The sequence below is a fragment of the Podarcis melisellensis genome (assembly GCF_964234715.1).
Source record: "Podarcis melisellensis genome assembly, chromosome: 1".
NCBI classification, from domain to species: domain Eukaryota; kingdom Metazoa; phylum Chordata; class Lepidosauria; order Squamata; family Lacertidae; genus Podarcis; species Podarcis melisellensis.
In genome coordinates this window covers 95184571-95204470 of record NC_138528.1, presented here as the reverse complement: position 1 = coordinate 95204470, position 19900 = coordinate 95184571, and the positions used below count along the sequence as shown (strand labels likewise).

Genomic DNA, 19900 nt, shown 5'->3' with positions numbered 1-19900 from the left:
TAGGCACAGCTGTACTGTTTTACCTCTATTGCTGCTGCTGCTAATATTTATTTATATCCCACCTTTTTCCTAGTCCTGGACTCAAGGTGGTTGTATTATACTGCTGTATATCACCTGCTATATTATACAAGTTGGTGATATATCAATTATCATATAAATAACTAACTAAACTAGCCAGGGGATAGGGTTGTAGCATGGAAAGAATCTGAAGGCCAAATAGAGACAGCTCCCAAGCCGGTGATTCCTTGGGTAGAGCCTTGCCTCTGTTTTGCTTAACAAATTTCCAGGAGAAACCCATACACTGGGCAATTTAATGCTGCTGATGCCTTTCAACTGGTACTAAAGTGTTTATTCCGCAAGGTTCACTTAAACCACAAAGAAGTTGCTGAGGATGCTGACAGATTTGGCATACATGGCCATCAGTTGTCCCAAACCTGTTCCAAGCAGTTGCAACCACAAACAGCAAGGACAACACAGGAAGAACTGCCAGTGAGTGAATATTGCAAGAGAAAGATGTGCACTGCATGTTCATCTAAGGTAAAGGTAAAGGTACCCCTGCCCGTACAGGCCAGTCGTGTCCGACTCTAGGGTTGTGCTCTCATCTCACTTAAGAGTCCGGGAGCCAGCGCTGTCTGCAGACACTTCCGGGTCACGTGGCCAGCGTGATGAAGCTGCTCTGGCGAGCCAGCACCAGCGCAGCACACGGAAAAGCCGTTTACCTTCCCGCTATAAAGCGGTACCTATTTATCTACTTGCACTTAGGGGTGCTTTCGAACTGCTAGGTGGGCGGGAGCTGTGACCGAAAGACGGGAGCTCACTCCGCCGCGGGGATTCGAACCGCCGACCATACAATCAGCAAGTCCTAGGCACTGAGGTTTTACCCACAGCGCCACCTGTGTCCCGCATGTTCATCTATTTCCCTTCAAAATAGCTTGGTGGAAATAGAGCAGGAGGACATTATTTGCTTCCCACTTAAATGTATACTGGTATGGAGTCTATATGATTTCTTGAACACAACTGGTAGTTCTCAATTGGGAGCTGCCCAGAGTGACTGGGTAAACTCAGCCACATGGGCGGGGTATAAATAATAATGATGATGATCTTGCAGATGTTGTTCTTGTCTTTATTATGTATTTTCTGTTTTTTAACTTGTATTTTTAGGTAGTGCACTGCTCTGAGAACTACAGGTGAAGGGCAGTATACAAATTTAAAAAACAAACAAACATTTCTACTTAGAATTAAGTCCCAGAGGTTCAATGGGAAAAGCAGTTAAAAACACAAACATATATTTAACTAAGGAACATAATATCCAGAACAAGGTAACTTCCAAAACAGCCCTCACATACCGACTAACTCAGTCTAACATGATTATAATGTATAGGCAAGCTAATGGAATTATTTAACTGCCAGAAGGATGATGTGAACCTTGACTAGGATATTTTTTTAATAGGCATATCCCCTGATTACTTAATAATTCACCCGTATAATTCACACTCATATGAATCTATATTTATATGTACAAGGTTACCACACAAAAGGATTAAATTATACGTTCTGTGTTATGCTATGTGTATTATGCCATAGTGCACCATTTCTAAGAAATACCACTCTTAGATATGTGAATAACTGGGCAGGGGGGGGGGGGAGAGGAAGGCTTAAGTATAGTGTTCTCTGACTAATTTCTTCTTCAACCCCAACCTTCAGAACTGATCAGTGCATCTGCTATAATTAATTTATGGCCAGATTGATGGAACCAGATGGGAGGTCATTGTGATTCAGAAATTTGAAAAGAATAGGAAGGTGTATAGTAGTATCCCAGTTTTATATTATAAAAGATAGTTTGGGGTTTAACAAATTATTCTGGACACATACATGTACCTTAAACAAGAGTTTCCTCTGAAGTTCTCATTCTTGCAATACACATATGCTAAATCACATGTGCTTAATCCATTGACTTCAAGCAAAGCTGATGCTACAGACTGTAACTACAATGTTATGGGAAATAGTCTTTTATGTGTTGCCCACCACATGGAGCTTAGAGTCATTTCTTTTACAGGTCATTCCAAGAGAATGAACATTCTGTGTCTAAGTACAATATACATATGACTTCTCTTTGTATTCCATGCCTGAAGCGAGGGTGCTATTTAGTTTGGGGGAGGAACAGACAATCATCTCCATTATGTTTAAGACAAGGATTAATGTTGTCCCTTCCTGCTGAAACCTGAAATGGCATCCCTGGCCTGAAGCTTCCATTAGATGTCTCTATCCAATTAATGCTGCAAAAACATTGAGTATCATGGATTATGGGAAGGGAAGTACCATCTATCCTAGGGTCCAACAATCAGAAGAGGCAGGGCCACATCTGGCCACTGGGTAGTTCCACCTATATTTCTCCTAGCGTTCCTTACGAGCTAAGGCAAAAGGGACTATGGAAGGAGTGATGACTGTTGAAATAGGATTTACTGGCAGTCCATTTTCACTTCCAGTCTAGCTGATCACCAGTTAAAGGCATTATCCAACTAAGTTACTTAATGTACCTAAGTCATTTCCAGAAATTTTTGTATGAGTGAACATAAGAGTAGAGCTAACATTGGATACAACCCTACTAATCAACTTCCTTAATTTTGGCCACTTCTATGATATTGCTCTGCTTATGCTGACTGCTTACTTGTTAGAAATAAATGCTACTGAATTAATCAGGGCTTGCTTCTCATTAAGCTTGTACATGATTGGGTTGCCATTTGCCATTTAGCATTGTTATTTTCAGGGAAAAAATGAAAACTTAAGAGGATGCCTTGATTTCAGCAACTCTATTGGAAAATAAATGAACTGGCATGTATTTTTAGTTCTAGTCATTTTATTCATTTGGTTTATTTTCTTATAATTAAACAAATGGTGGATGTATATTATTTTTATTCGAAGTTGACCTAAGTTGTAGCAGTTTCTACAAAGAGCACACAGCAATATTTCAGCTAATTGGATACTAAGTTTTTCATAATAGTATGTGGTTCGTTTGATTGTTTTGCCTTAGCAAATATGAGTAAGAATGGTGCAACCTAGATCACTATCTGTGTATTATATGCTATAGTGTTGTCTGTTGGTAGACAATGAATGATTTAGCATGTGTGGGTGAGGTGTAAAAAGAGCTATTTTCTTTCATTTTTGCATTTTTCAGTCCTGTGCCGAAAAATAGACCTTGAATAATTGATAAGGATTTTCTATCATTTCTCATGAAAAACCCATGAGATTCAAGTTTGCTGCATGATGTTGATAAGACAGGAGGGGGGTTAATACTGCAATTATACTGTATATTGTGTGGGTAGCATATTTAAAGTTTAACAAACCCATTTTAAGACAAAAGACAACATTTTGTGCTTATCCCAGAAATGATTTCCCTTTCACAGGGTTGTTAGCTTTTTCTTTTTAAGTGCAAAACCCCAAAGTGCATCTAGCAGCTTTCAGCACTAGTACTTGGTGAAACTGTGTTGTGTTTTCTTTTCATTTCTTTTAAAAAATCAAATTGGGAAAAGATAATATTTTAAATATTACGTTCAGTTATTGAATAAAAGGATGGTACTACATTAATTGTAAGGAACGCGGGTGGCGCTGTGGTCTAAACCACTGAGCCTAGGGCCTGCCGATTGGAAGGTCGGTGGTTTTAATCCCCAGGACGAGGTGAGCTCCCATTGCTTAGTCCTAGCTCCTGCCAACCTAGCAGTTCAAAAGCATGTTAAAGTGCAAGTAGATAAATAGGCACCACTCCAGCGGGAAGTTAAACGGCGTTTCCGTGCGCTGCTCTGGTTTTGCCAGAAGCGGCTTAGTCATGCTGGCCACATGACCCGGAAAAATTGTCTGCGGACAAACGTGGGCTCCCTCTGCTAGTAAAGCGAGATGAGTGCTGCAACCCCAGAGTCGTTAGCGACTGAACTGTCAGGGGTCCTTTACCTTTACCTTTTACATCAGTTGAAAGGTTTTGTAACTCTCTGCCCTCCCCTACTTCTAACATGTTAGGTCTGTGTGGAAATCTAATGGCTGTATAAGTCCTAGCAAGATGGCAAATGTCAAAGTTGCTGTGGTAGCAACCACAGTAACTTCACAACACACCATTTATCAGAGATTCAAAGCACTATTCAACAGACCACAGTGACACCTGACTCATTTCTTTGTCCTCTTCAAACAATCACTCTGGGATTGCAGAACGCGCTCAGTTGTGTGGCTCCCTCAGCCTTGTTCCCATAGTCCTTTGAATAGAAAGGCTGCATGAAACACTGGGATACACACGTTTATGCACTATTCACAAGAGAGGTGAAAAAGTCTGCCATCTGCTCAAAATACTTGTCTGTTATCTTTTTATTCAATGTGAAAGCACATCTAATATGTGTGAATCCACGAGCATAACCTTTATAATAGAAAGCGGAAAGTACACAAGAACAATGAAGCAATCACTACAAAATCATGGACAAAATGAAGCCTCTGCCCTTATTGAGGTGAATATTAGTGATAAAAAAGCAGGAGGAAGGAATATGAATTCTCTACCTTTCCATTGCTACTGTTCTTCTCTGGCTCCTGAGTATCAACTTCCAGAGAGGAAGCCATGTTACCGTAGTTTATTGCAGCAAAAAAACAAAAGCTTCAGTGACACCTCAAATACTAACAATTACATCACAACAAAAGCTTTTTGTGCCTCAAAAATGAGCTATGGAAGGTGCAAATATAACGCAACATCAGGATCTTTGTGTGTTTTTCCTTTATTGAATTAGTTTAGAATATGCAAGACATACAATTTGAAATGACTATGGTTTCCTGTGAAACCATCTCCTGGCTTTCTGGTTCAAATGGAGTAAGGAAAAATATGACCTCTTTTTCCCTTGGCGTGGCAGGAGAAAACACAGAACGTTTACTTTTTGCAAGCCCAACCATGTATTACTGTTATTGTTTGGCAATATCTCCCCTTCTTTTGATTAATTGCTTAATATTGTTTAAAGTCCTTATCTGAGGATTTTATAGGAATTGAGTCGTGGATTGTCATAGCTGGCATTTTGTATTCATTAATGCCATTTGAAAATACGAAATGAAATTCACTGAAACATGCCTGCCTGACAAAGTGACATGTGGCATTGTGTAATCCTAATGGATAGATGGTATCAGGTCCAGAGAATCCATCATAGATCATAAATCTGAACAAAAAATAAACATAAAATCCTTTGCCGTGATGTGATTAAAAGAAGGCAGTATACACTCTTTGTGATGGCCTACATATTGAGATGCCCCACTCTTTTTAACAAATAATATTTAAAAATACAGAATTGCATCCAGTACATATTGCAGTTCCATTCATGCAATGTTTCTCTCCTGCTTCCTGCATGACCCCAAAGAAGGAAAAAGGAAATGCTTTTTTCCCTACACAGCTATTTTAGGGTGAAACTAGACCTGATTGGTAGCCATGATTGTTATTTGTATATGTGTTCCTGTCTAAACTGGGAGGGGAGCTACTAATTTTTACAACAAATCTTATGCACAGGTGGAGGAAGCTAAACCCCTTCTGGCTTATCGCCTACCCATGCTTTATCACTGCAGGCACCATTTGACCAGCCCATCTGCTATAGGAAGTGAGCTAGACATGTTGGGAGGGGAGGGAAGGAGGAAGGAGCTTTGAGTGACAGAATGCCATGAGATAAGGCAGGAGGGTTCAGCTCCCACCACCTGTGTGCACATTGTACCTCAATTCAGAAGTGAGTGTGGCAGATAGATGAATAAACACAGCTGCCCAGATATGTCTGATTTGGCTCCAGGAATGCTTTTTGGCATTATATCAGTCATAGACAGGTGCAGAGCAATCATAAACTCTTGATCCACCACACAGGATTGAATTAGGAAGTGGTGGTGATCTCCAAGTTCCCTGTGCTCCACCATTGTGGAGGTCTCCATGTCACCTACTGAAAGCATAGGCAAGTGGAAGCTACTGCTTTATCTCTGTCAGTGGTAGCCAGCATAAATCCCAGACCATCCTAGTATCCCTATTTTCCAGGGATGTCCCTGAGTTAGAGAAGCCTTCCCAGTTTCTGATTTGATCCCAGAATGTCCCACTTTTCCTTAGGACGTCCCTATTGTCATTGGAGAAATGTTGGAGCCATCTGAAGGCAGCCCTATACAGGAATATTCTTCAATGTTTAATGTTTTATTATGATTTTATATATGTTGGAAGTTGCCAAGCGGCTCAGCCCCTTTATTGAAAGTTTTTGGGGAGGCAGCCCCCCAGGCCCTCACAGAAGGGATTGAGCCCCCACAAAGTTCTGTGGTGGCCGTATGTGCACATTGTGGGGTGTGCTCACATCACATGCGCAAGCCACAGGGCATGTTTGCGTCATGTGTGCAAGCCGTGGGGCGCCTGCATGAGACGTCAACACACCACAGGGCATGAGCGCATGGCGTGCTGATGTCATGCAGCTCCGGCCCCTCAATCACGGGGGCAAGGTGGCACCTGTGATCAAATATGTACTTCCACAGCAATCTAGCCCCCCCCCCGGCCCGTGCTGATCTGAGGTACAGGTTGCTCTTAAAATATACTTCCTTAGCTAAAGGTAAAACCAAAGTATTTTAGAGCAGATGATGTAGTCTAACTTCATGAACTAGTTCAGTAAGAGCAGGAAATAGAAATTCAGTAGTGTGCAGTCTACAAAATAAAAATAAAGGTGATTTTGATCCACATATTTTCAGGACAAAATCAGTACTATGTGGACTCAATGATGCACCTGGGTATTGTCAGTTGTTCATGTTTCCTTTTCTTTGGTTGTTAATGGTGGGATGCCTGATCCCACAGAAATTGTTCTTGTTAATACGATACATTGGCGGTGAATGATGATGTTGCCTTGAAGCGAGCTTTTATTGTGGATCATGCAGTTGCACATGGGTTTATGCTGTTCAAATTTTAATGAATGAAATCAAGCCAAGCCCTTTAGCAAAACAACAACAAACCTTTTTTACTGCGCATTTTATATCCTGCAAGCTGACCTCTGGGAGTGATGATTATCCGTTTGTGTTCATTTAAAAAGATTTATTTAGTTGACGGAATTACCATAAGATTGCCTTTTTAAACGGGCTATTTGCTAATGGAAAGCAACGTCAAGAGCATTATGAGATTATTGCTTCATTTCAAATAATGTACAGATATAGTCAAAGGTTAGTATCACTGCTTCTGTTTTGTTTTTAAATGGTATCATGCTATCTCTGCAACAGAGAATGGGACACGGAAGAGGATGAACAGACTTCTCTGCAGTCTTACAGTACAAAGGCTAGGATTCTGAATTTACCTATACTAAGGCTGCATTAACGTGTGTCCTACTGCGTCAGTTTAACTGATTATAAGGCTAGTGCTTTCTGTCCCTTTTTCTAATTTTCCTCTCACACTGTACATGCCTGTTGTGTCCCGTCTTGACCGCTATACCACCATGTTGCAGTAAATGTCATTCACATGTCATTACTCCATGCCGTCCGTCTCCTACGCTCTGCCATTCTTCTAGGTTTTACCTTTTCAGCACGACTTTCTATGCTAAATACTGGCCCGCTTTCTCATCAGGCAAAAAGAAAGAAATGTGTGAGCTTTGAAATGGGCAGGGAGCACAGTGCATGCCAGTATGTAGCCTTATGGCTCATCACGTCACTGACTGTATCATGAACCCATGAAAAAGGTGGAGAAATTGCTGCAAATTTCTGTGTTAAGCGGACTGCAAACCAGGCATTTGTTTTTGTCAAGTGAATTCTCTCCAGCTTGTTAAGCTGAGAGCAAGACACTCAAGTGTTGAGTCATAGGCTTATTCAGGCATTGGTGGCTTTGTCAATAAGATCCTGCAAATTGTTTTAGTAAAAAATTGTTACACTATAGAGGTTTGCTTTGAAATGGAAATACGTGGTGAAATCAGTCAACATGAATAATGGATTCCAGTGCAACATTGTTTAGGGAACTACAAATTCTTTGTTCTGCAAGAATCACGTGAGAGCAAATGGCCAGCACACAGAAGAAAGCGGGTCTTTGTTAAGATACTACTTCCATGTACAATTCTGACAACATTATTAACATTATTAACATGAAGCAAAATATCTGCTTAAGTGGCATTTGTTTTCATCTAGGCTTATTTGATAACCTTTCTCTCTTGATTACATTTTGGGGCCTGGGAATGAACTGAGTGACATGTGTATATGCATGATGGTACTTGGAATTTTTTATGAAGCCAGTATTAATTTAGGACTAACCAAAAACATGGATAATTTTTTAATTTAGTCTTTACTGCAAGGAAATGCTTAGGGCCAGTCTCTCTCCAACAGAACCATTATATAGGTTCTAGCATTGCTCTTTTAAGTTCAGTAGACATTCTAAACTACAGGTTGAAGCCTTGTTAGTAAAACTAGCCATGGTAACTGACTCAGCTTTAGTTTGTGAGAAAGGCATAGAATAGACAAATGCTGTTACTATATTGTTCTGGTCTTCCGCTAGTCAGTCGAGGGGCCCACTGTCAGGTCATGACCTCATCTAAAGTGGGTCACAGCTGCAAATATACATGTATTGCACAAAATTATGAAAAGGTTCCCCAGATACATGTTTGGGTTATACCTGTAGGTAGGTCCTGGGTCTGAACAAGTTGAAGGCTGCTGTGATATAGGAACTATTTCTTTGCTTAGGTATTTATACCCTGTTTTAAAGAACAAAAGACATCAGGGGCTAGAAGATGAAACTTTTATAGGTTTTACAACATATTTTCTACCACCTCTTCATATACTTCATGTGCATGGATCATAGCTATTATTTTTTTAAAAAAACAAGTAGGCAACACAGGGGATTTTGTTCTTAAGGGAATAAGTCAGCAAAGGCATAACAGACAGCCTTCATAGTCAAGGTTTCTGCTGACAGGATAGATTTCCCAGGATCAACATTAGAATCTGAAAACCACTTCAAACATGATTGATGTTCTAATTAGGGGGCACTTACAGAAAAAGGGCATGTTGATTGCTTGTACATTTTTTGTTTCATGTGTACTGGCACTGTAAGGCATTAGCCACAGCTCCCCAGTGCACATAACAGAATAGTACTATGTGCAGTCATCATCATGATCAACATTCAATTTGCATGCTTTTTTCCAGTATGAAAATGCTATCTAAATAGGGCAGTCCTTCCATCTGAAAAGGCCCCATTTCTTAACTACTATAGGGGAAACTAATGACAGTGTTATGCTAATTAAATGGCAAATGTATTGACTCAGATCGCTCTGGGGTAAATGTTTGGTGCTGGATCACATCTGCCCTATTCTTAGTGGTCATAATTGTAATTGTCCTTATACTCTACATCATTTTTTTTTAATAGATATTTATTGGAGTTTTTAGAAAAGAAATACAATACGATAAAAATAAACAGTGTTGCTTTGTTTTTACAAAATTTCATAACATTCTTAGACTTCCTCACGTCTCCCGCTCCCACTCCCACTTGCATCATTAATAAATTTTTGTCAAGCAAATTATCATCTTATTTCCAAATTTATAACCACTTATTTAAATACAATAAAAAGATTCTCCTACAAATTTTGTTTCTCTTAATCTCTCTTATCATCAAATTCTGATCTATTTTAGTGATGGCCAATTATTTGTAACCAAGCATCCTTCTTAACATTCCACTAAATCACAATGTTTTTGTAGATAAATCTTGCTTATACTGTACTCTACATCATAAAGCAGTGACAGGAAGTGATAAAAAGAATAAAAATATAGATTTTAGAAAATAGATTTCAGAAAATAGCACAGTGTGAGTTTTATCTTTATAGCAGAAACTCCCACCCCCCAGCATCTTTTCTTCATCTGAATTTGCATATGGAATAATATTCCAAAACTGATTCTTCTTCAGTTTAGTACTGTGTCTTTGGGGGTCTATTGACCACAATAAAGCTGTGTGTGAGAGTTTAAATCAATGCAGCATTCTACTAAGAACCATTAGGGATACTTCATACAATATGGTGTTTGTCTTTGGCATGTACACATTAAACATATAATGGATGCATATAATATATACATGGCATACATATAATGGACACTTTGCAGAGGTTTGGACTAGATGACCTTTGGGGGTCCCTTTCAACTCTAGAATTCTGTGATAACAAACATGTGCTTGTAACTACACACATAAAACCATCCCCTAGACTAAATTCCTGTGATATTTACTTCTGAGTAAATCCCAATAGAGCTGAACAAACACAGAACCAGGTTGTATACACACACACACACACACACACACACACACACACACAATATTATGTGTATTCCACCTTTCAACAGCTGAAATCATGCTCAAGGCAGCTTACAACATGATAAAAATAGCTACAACTTAACAAAACTAGTCTTAAACAATAAATAGAACATTAAAGAATATATCACCAAACTAAGCAATTTCCACATAAATCACAAGATGTAAAGATACAAAAATCAACAGCAACAACCCCACAAACACCCCAGGCCAAGAATCAGTTCAGCAGCCTCAGCGTCAGTTGGGGCCCTGCCCTCCTAGGCCAGGTGGAAAAAGACCTGCAAGGCAGGGAGCAGGTCTTCCAGGATTCACAGCAGAGATAGTTGTAGTATCAAGCATTTCCTCCTTTATTTGGTAATGCCAGGTTTTATCATTTCTTTTAGACATCGTAAAATACTGTTAGATAATTACCTATTATTATTGTTGTTGTTGTTGTTGTTGTTGTTGTTAGATAATTACCTATCAGGCACTATTAATGTGGAGGGAAAGACTTTTAGTCTGCAGATTGGAATTTTGTGAATCAGCTAAATTCAGTGAGCTTCAAATGGAAATATTTGGTTTTGACCTAACAAGAACTCTGTGGTTTGGGTTTGAGGTAGAGTTCCACAGTCTGCTAAATCTATCCTAGTTAAGAAGATTATTCTACTTTGACTTTTCAATTCAATCTAACTTAGTTACAGGATCTGACCATTTCACAATGTAAGCAGCAGGGCCTTTTCAGATTACTTTTATGTTCACACTTATTTGGAGCATCTCCCCAGCCATGCGGTGTGGGATTAAAGAAAGCAGGAGTTAAAGGCAAATTAGCATTTGCTTTTCACAAATCATCTGGAACTAAATTAAATAAACCCTTTTTGTCCTGTGTGACCTTGGACTGGCTACTGTGGAAGAGAATTGGACAGTGTTTTTATTGAATCTGGCTCCTAACAGTATAAAACAAAACAAATCAAATTTAATTGATTTGATCCTTCTGTTTGCTCCACTCTGGGACACAGCAAATATTTACTTGTACAACCGCATTAAATAATTTGAGGAAATTTGAGGAAATGAGGCTCTTACAAACAAGGAAATTTAAATAATACATGGGTAAAGCTGCTTTTAAAAAGTAAAGTTTTAAAATATTTGCTTTTCATTCACTTGTCAGATATCACATTCCTCTTTCTTAGCTGTTTCAAAGCCTGTTCTAGCTACAGTATGTAACAAATATAACTGAAATGTTGGGTGAAATATGGGCTTTTCAAAATTAATAGGCCAGTCAAAATGTGGCTTTGTTTAAAGTTGGCAGCAAACCCCCAATGATGAAATGTAATTTTTTAATGACTAGACAGAGTTTAAAACTAAGCCATGTGAAATTTTCCCAGAACTAATGTCAAGTGTTTGTAATCAAATAAGATGACTAAACGTTTGCAGTTTTTGTGTGATGAAGCTATTTGTGAAATTAATCATCAGCTTTTGGGCTGCTTAATGAAATTATCCTAGAATTTATAGCTTGGAAAGTATCCATTGCAACCAAGCAAAATAATGCAATACAGTATGATCTGAATATAAGAAATGTTCCCAAATAGTATTTAGTATACCTTTGGTCTTTTATTCTGTTTTTGTCTTGTATTATTATTATTATTATTATTATTATTATTATTATTATTATTATGTTATGCCCTGCCTTTTTATCTGACATGACGCAAGGCGGTGTACAGATAGAAACAAGAACCGCTAAAAATGTAGAAAAACCAGTCATTAAAATACGATTAAAATATTGATAGAATTAAAACAATATACATATCTAACATCTGTTTAAAAGATACCAATAATTACAAACATGGCTCTCCTTCCTCCTCTTGCCCTCATTTTATTCTCACAGCAACCCTGTGAGATATCATAGAACTTTAGAATGGCAGGGACCCCCAAGGATCATCTAGTCCAACTAAGGAAACAGCAAGTGGCTCAAGGTCACCCAGTGAGCAGCCTCATGGCCAAGTGAGTTTTGAAGCCTGGTCACCCCACCCCATTACTCTAAAACCACTGCAATGCTGTCCCAGAGATTGATCGGCCCACTCCTGAAGTGTAGATCCGCAGATAGGAGGGGTGACTCCATCTGACCCCTCACACCCACCCTGTCCCTCCCCTCCACTGCGAACTGGTCTATAAAGCTGTTTATTATTATTGATAATGCTAACAACAACAACAAGAAGAAAAATAGGTGCCTTGGTAAGGTAAGATACCCACAAAGTTCCATTTACCACTATTCTGGATATCACTCTTATCAGCCCTGAGCCAACAGAACTGGAGCACATTCATTTAACCAAATTGAAAACCTTGACTGAAGAACTGGGTTTCAGTCTTTGCTGTTGGATCATTGGGTAGGAGGAGAGAAGGAAGGACTGAATAGAGGATGGAGCATGAGACTCTCCGTCTCAGGGGCGTGGGTTTGAGCCCAAGGTTGGCCAAAAGTTTATTGCATTGCTGGGGTTGATGACCTTTGTGGTCCTTTCCAATTCTATGATTCTAGATAAGGTTTTCCCCCCCTGTCGATTGGGTAGAAATGAGAGGAAAGAGAGAAAGTCTGGATCCATCTTTCCATATGCTCATGAGCCTCCCTTTTCCCCAGACAGATTATTGGTGCCATTGCTAAGTTTCTGACTGGGAATCTATATTAATTAATTATCCAATAAAATTTAAAATGTGCTTTGGCTTGGCTCCTGAAAGTTTAAAGACAGGGTGGTGGATGTGGATGAAAGTACTACGATATGAACTCTGAAATTAGGTTTCAGAATATGCCATCAGGGTCACCTCCAGTTATATACCGCCCAACAATAAAATGAATGGAATATTTGAACTAATGAATTTGGCAGTAAATAAATCAAATGTAATCTTTTAGGGTTCTGCTCTTGATGTTTCACAAAAAGGTGGACAATAGGTTAGTAAATTATTTGCATGTTTTATTGCAAGCGTCCAATGGGCCCCCTGTGGATGAAGTCCTCTTGTCGTAAATGGCAGCCAGTGCCCTTTTGACCTTTTCAATGCATCATCTGAGGTGGTAATGGTCATCTGGCTATCATCGTTTGCTGTGACTCCATCTGGACAACCAGCTGGCTGCCAGACATATGGAAAAGACTGACAGTGGAAGCAGGCTCACAATGGCAGCTGAGCTATACTCAACAGATGCATTAGTTGTGTCCAGTTAGGTTCGCAGAGGGCAGAAAGCTGGTTCTGTTTTCTTTGTTTCATGTTTGAATGGGGTGTTTGTTACATGGTAGATACAGGAAAACCTTTTCTTTTGCGTTAGATGTATCTAATATTCACAAAATGATCAGCTGTTTCCAATGGTTTATCAAGCTAAATATACTACCTCCAAGTATTATATTCCTAACGTAGATGTCTGGTGCATTTGAGGGAAGAAGAAAAGGCAAAAAATGAAATTTACATATCAAATCCGAGAAGATCTTAAAGATATTGGTCAGACCTCTTAAAACTGAACACAGGCCCCATAACCTTCAGAAAAATGAAAATGAAAATTTAAAAAAACAAAAGCACAGTGTACAGTGTCCCTTTCAGACCAAAGATAGGTTAAAGCAGAAGTTAAAGCTGTTGATGGCAATGAAGGACTAACAAGACTTTCAGGGAAGGTTGAACTCCTTTTCAAATTATTATGTATAATGTTCACTCAATTTCCTGATGTTACAGTTGCACCATGTCAATCTATTAAATGTTGACTGCAGTACAGAGTTGAATACAAAAAGATGTTTGCAGTGCCGGATTTATGTATAGGCTGAAACCTAGGGCCTCTAATCTAGGGGGCCTCACCAGCCTGCCCTCTCCCCAGCAGGCAGTCTCCCCTCTCCCAAAATTGCAAACTCAATACTTCATGTGAGGGCAGGACAACTTTGGCCTCTAAATCTAGGGGGCCTTACCAGCCTGCCCACTCTCCAGTGTTGCAGTCTCCCCTCTCCTCAGGAATTGCCCCAGGGAATGCAGCAGGAAATTCTGTTTGTGGTTATTAAGTTCTAACTCATTAATTTGGCTCAGTAAAGTATACCTTTCCTATTATGTCTCTAACAGGTGCTGTTGGGAAGGTTAATAATACGCTGCAAGAATAAAGTTTATTTTTCTATAGGTTAAATCTAAGAGTAGGGAGATTGGTTTTGTGGATACAGTGCTAGCAGAGCATCTTTAAAAGGTAGAAATCTTTTAAAATGCAATGCTAGATTATAAATGCAACCTAAACAGACATTATATAATTGGAAAGCATGATAGGCTCAAATCCCAGGTGGTTTTGTTGTTGTTCTATGTGAAAATCATGAAGAGCTATTAGCAGGGGTAGGCAACCTAAGGCACCTTCTCAATCCAGCCCGCAGACGGTTCGGGAATCAGCGTGTTTTTACATGAGTAGAATGTGTCCTTTTATTTAAAATGCATCTCTGGGTTATTTGTGGGGCCTGCCTGGTGTTTTTACATGAGTAGAATGTGTGCTTTTGTTTAAAATGCATCTCTGGGTTATTTGTGGGGCATAAAAATTTGTTCATCCCCCCCTCCCATATAGTCCGGCCCAGCACATGGTCTGAGGGGAGGTGGACCGGCCCACTGCTGAAAAAGGTTGCTGGCCCCTGGCTATTAGGATCTGTGCCTTGGATCAACATTTTTTTGTGGTGCTGGCAACCACCAGATCTGTAACTTTTGCTATGCAGTCTGTAATCTTTAATTTGATTATGTTTGCTTATGTGGGGGTAGATCCATTTTAATTCTACTGGAACTGAATTTTACCCAGCTGAGAAAGCAAAGAGGGGGTACATCTGTGTGTTTTCTCTTTATCTGGGGTGGGCAGGTAGGGGCAGAGAGGGGTTGACCTGCAAGAGGAAGGAAACACAGAACCAGAAGGTGGAGTTCCAATGACACTTTCTCAAAAGTAAGTCCAGTGAAGTTTGTTTCCAGGTAAATTGGTACAAGATTGCATCCTGAACAAGATACAAATTACAAGATGTTTTTCATAGTAACTACCAGAGTTGCCACTTGGGGTCGATGATTTGGGGGTACAGTGGCACGTCATACACATGATGCATGACACGTGCCTGTGATGACATATGTGCAATGCATCGTCTTGCCCAGCACTGCACAGCTGTACCATGTTCAGCTTGGTGGTTCTACCTCCTCTGCCTTTTGTACTGCAGCAGCCAAGTACAAAAGCACTGTAGTTAAAAGAATCTGTCATAGGACATTGTTGTGAAACAATAATGAAAGTAAAAACCTGACAGCACAATCCTATTCATCTTTCACTGTGTGCAGTTGGACTTTTTCCTGAGTAAGAATGGATATGAGTGCAGCCTTGAGTGTATGTATACATATAATACATTGTATATGATGTGTGTGTGTATAATATATTGGCACTCAGATGTGCCTCAGTTATACTTCAGGCTTTCCAAACAGGCTGGGACTTTATCTGACAGTGCTAGGCTGAGTATGTGATACTGCTCTAAATGTTTTTGTTGTCATTTTAAAAGTGATGCCAGCAACTGGCAAGAGCCACAGGGCCCAGCATTGTCCAATCATGGCAGGTGCTGATTCCAGGTTTGATGTGCGCACATTTTACCATTGTAGTCTTTTAAAAATTGCTTTCTCCATAATCCATTATTAGATTAGCTGATATGGTAGCAACTTTATGCCAAAAAAGATATAATATGCACCAGTGAAAACGAGGCTAAAAATAAGACACAAGTTTGAATATTTATGTATATATGCAGATTTTAAAACAATTATTAGAATTTAAAGGCATGTCAGCTCTCTTCCATCTAATGATTCCTAAAATTCTTAAAATAATTTGCAGTCCACTCAAGATCAGCTAGATCTTTTCTTAGTCAATTAATTTATCTCCAGATTACTCCGATCCTGCTCTGAAATCAATTTTGCTACAATTAATACCTCCCATTCAATGCAATAATCACATCATTGCATCCCTAAATAAATTAAATTCAACATAAATAAGGACACTGTCATGATTCGCTTTGAGTGGGGTAGGGGGAAATGAAGGTTCTGTCTCTGAGACTGCTCTCTTTACCTTCCTTTAGAAAAATGTAATTAAGCTAGAAAAGACAATGATCTGTTATTTGGCCATGCTAATTAAAATCTCAGCTGCCCCTGGGTAAGGGAAAACATGTGATTTCCAATTCCTTTCCAGAGACCCTGTATGAAAAACCAAATGCCTCTCTCTATATAACTCACTAACTAAGAATATCAGAAGAGCCCTCCTGGATGAGACCATCTAGTTCATCTTTCTGTTCTGTTCTCCTTTCACATGCCCATGAGAAGTTTACAAGCAGAACGCATGAACAGTAGTGCTCTCCCGCTCATGATTCCCAGCATACTTCATCTGGTACTGGTGGTAATATATAGTCATCATGACTAGCAGCCATTGATAGCCATTGATTTTTTCTAATCCCCTTTTAAAGTTTTCAAGGTTGGTGGCCACTGCTACATCTGTGCACAAAATGACTATTGGAGCAAACAATTATGTAAATTTAAAACACTACATATGCATCCAACTCCACAGAGTTGGATCTTGAAGTTAAGATCTTTGAGAGGGAATTGAATGACATGGCATCTTGCAAAACCAACCTTTTAACAACCTCCCAAAGCAAAGATACAGCGGGACAGTGATTTCCCAGGACAGAAAATAGGAGCAGTTTGAGCATACGCAGCTTGATCATTCGTATGTTTACTCAAAAGTAAGTCCTACTTTATCCAGTTTGTTTCCAAGTAAGTGCTTAGAGTTGCAGCAATGTGTTCTGACCCTAAACATATTTACTTGGAAGAGTGCTCCACCAAACAAAGCGGAGTTTACTCCTTAGGCATAATGTTTAGGATTGTAGCCTCCTTCATTCTGAAAGACAAGAAATAAATCACATTAAGGCAAGTAGTGTCTAAGATTCTTCTGGTCAAAATATATAATAGAGTTATTCTTTGTACTTTTATCTGCTTCTCCAGCAAAAAGGATGCACTAAAATTAATAGCTTGAGACAACAACATTCCACCTTGTATTTTCTTTTCAGAACAATCTTCCAAATGTTTACGAATAGGTTGCAGTCTGGCGTATTGGGGCAGCCACTACAGATTATTTCTAGAGCTGACACATTAGATTCATTGTGTTCTGTAAATGAATTGCTGAAGTGAAGCTAACATTGTATAAGTCTAAATCAGTTGCAAATTGAGCAGCTCCATAAGCAATTTGTAATCTCCATTTTAGTTCCTTGCACTGTGTGGCTTAGAGACAGACTCTGAGTTATATATGACTAATACTTCTGGGGGGGGGGGAGAATACAAGAAGGGTTAAATAAAATAAATAAATGTTCTTGTCCAAAATGTTGCTTCACTGAGATACAGGTACAGTTTATTACATATACTCTCTTTAAACAAGATGGTATTCCTCCATTTCATATCAATTTCTCTTAAGACCAAAGTGTCACCAGTATTGGAGAAGACAAAATCAGGATTTGAAAAAGCACATATTTATCATCAGAAAAAGTGTGACAGGTGAGATTTGAAGAAAAGCAACTGATAAATTCTCAGGGGATGCAGGGCTGATACAGCATCTTCTAGGAACTGGCTGTTAGTCTTAGGCACTGTATCATTCTGTATCTAGTACTGATGCAGCCATAAATAAATAATAGGTAATAATATTTAAACCCACACAACATCTTTTGTTTGTTTGTTTGTTTAGTACTAAAAACTAGCAAGTCTATTCCTTCCCATGCCATTTCATATCTATTCAGTCTTAGAAAAAAACAATCCTACTTTTCTGAACTTCAGTGCACACCTCCCCCACGTCTAACAAAGCAGCAAATGACTTAATATTCACAAACACCATCCTGCATCCAGGCTATGTTCCTTGAAGCAAAGCTGTTTTGCCTTTTCCTTGTGTAGGGCAATGGTGGGAAACTTGTGACTCTACAGATGTTTGAAGACCACAAGTCCCATGATCCCTGACCATGGGCCATGCTGGCTTGGGTTAATGGAAGCTGGAGGCTAGGAACATCTGGCAGGCCAAAGGTTTCCCATCTTTAGTAGAATGATACACTATTGCATTACAGCTGTTGTATCAACATTATGTTGTGTATGAATTACTGTTTACACTGTGTGTTCTCATTGTTCATTTTTAATTCCATTACCCAGGATCTAGAGCTATACTGTACTGTAGATCAGGGTTTCTCATACTTGGATCTCCACCTGTTTTTGGACTACAATTCCCATCATTCTTGACCACTGGTCCTGCTAGGTAGGGACGGTAGGAGTTGTAGCTGTAGACCCAAGTTTGGGAAACCCTACTGTAGATTCTTATTAAAAGCTGTTTGATAGAACCTGAGCATGGTATCCTTGTTGAAGTCACATTGAATCCCAGTTGTGCACATATCAGAAGCCTTCCTTTCCTTCTGGACTTCCAGGGTTGGAGATGGGGCAGGAAAAAACCCAGGCAAGTCCATCAGGCAATGACATCACCACTTTCAGCTTATCCACACTTCTATTTGGTCCATGACTTCCAGGCATGGGTCTGATAGGTCCCACCACTTTCCCTGGGACAACTCGCTGTTTACTGCTAAATCAGAGCAAACATCAAAAAGGATAAATTTCCCTTTGGGGGTTCAATATGGAGGCTCACAACAAATGATCAGACTATACTCAGAAATGGCATTACAAGTCTAAATAATCTGTGAAGGTATTTCAATATGATATACTTTACAGAGTAGTTTCATCCTCTAGCCAACAACTTTCTGCTACTTTCTGTCATTCCAGCACCTCACCATTTCCTCATCCAACCACTTCAAGGCACTTACTCAACCCAAGTTATTTGAATGCGTGCAGAGAGGCTTCCTTGCATCTTATGCGTTAGCTGTTTTTTACTCCAGCAGTCAGCTAGGCCCCTCCAAAACTAGTTCTTACTAGTTTTGTGGTCAGACCATATCCTTGTGTACATGAAGCTGGCTTCATTGATAATGGATTTCTACTTCACTAGGAAAAGAATGAATTCCAAACTCTTTAAAATTACATTATTATTTTTTAAAATGTTATTTTTGAAAATTTAATATTCTGTGGGAAAATTACACCAATAAGTCCAGCAGTGAAAAACACAAAAATTCCTCTCTTTTTTTACAAGTGGCATGTATAGATGTTAAGGTAAAGGTAAAGGTACCCCTGCCCGTACGGGCCAGTCTTGACAGACTCTGGGGTTGTGCGCCCATCTCACTTAAGAGGCCAGGGGCCAGCGCTGTCCGGAGACACTTCCGGGTCACGTGGCCAGCGTGACAAAGCTGCATCTGGCGAGCCAGAGCCGCACACGGAAACGCCGTTTACCTTACCGCTGGTAAGCGGTCCCTATTTATCTACTTGCACCCGGAGGTGCTTTCGAACTGCTAGGTTGGCAGGCGCTGGGACCGAGCAGCGGGAGCGCACCCCGCCGCAGGGATTCGAACCGCCGACCTTTCGATCGGCAAGTCCTAGGCGCTGAGGCTTTAACCCACAGGGCCACCTGCGTCCCCCTGTATAGATGTTACTTGGGAGTAATCTCCTGGGGAACAAAGAGTTCAGGCATTAAATGAAGTATCTCCCTAAACCCCCACGATCCATTCCAAC

At 39.7% G+C, this 19900-nt stretch overlaps 1 protein-coding gene across 5 annotated transcripts in view; it reads left to right on the top strand.

Moving 5' to 3' along the window:
• Positions 1-19900, top strand: part of NCKAP5 (NCK associated protein 5) — a 617165-nt gene that overhangs the window by 184854 nt on the left and 412411 nt on the right. Inside the window, exon 1 of one of the 5 annotated variants that reach the window (XM_081921456.1) lies at positions 12466-12498. The exons of the other annotated variants lie outside the window; for them this stretch is intronic. The gene's annotated coding sequence lies outside the window, so the exon portion shown is untranslated. Of the gene's footprint in view, positions 1-12465; positions 12499-19900 lie in introns of those variants that run through there. 5 annotated transcript variants of the gene reach the window in all.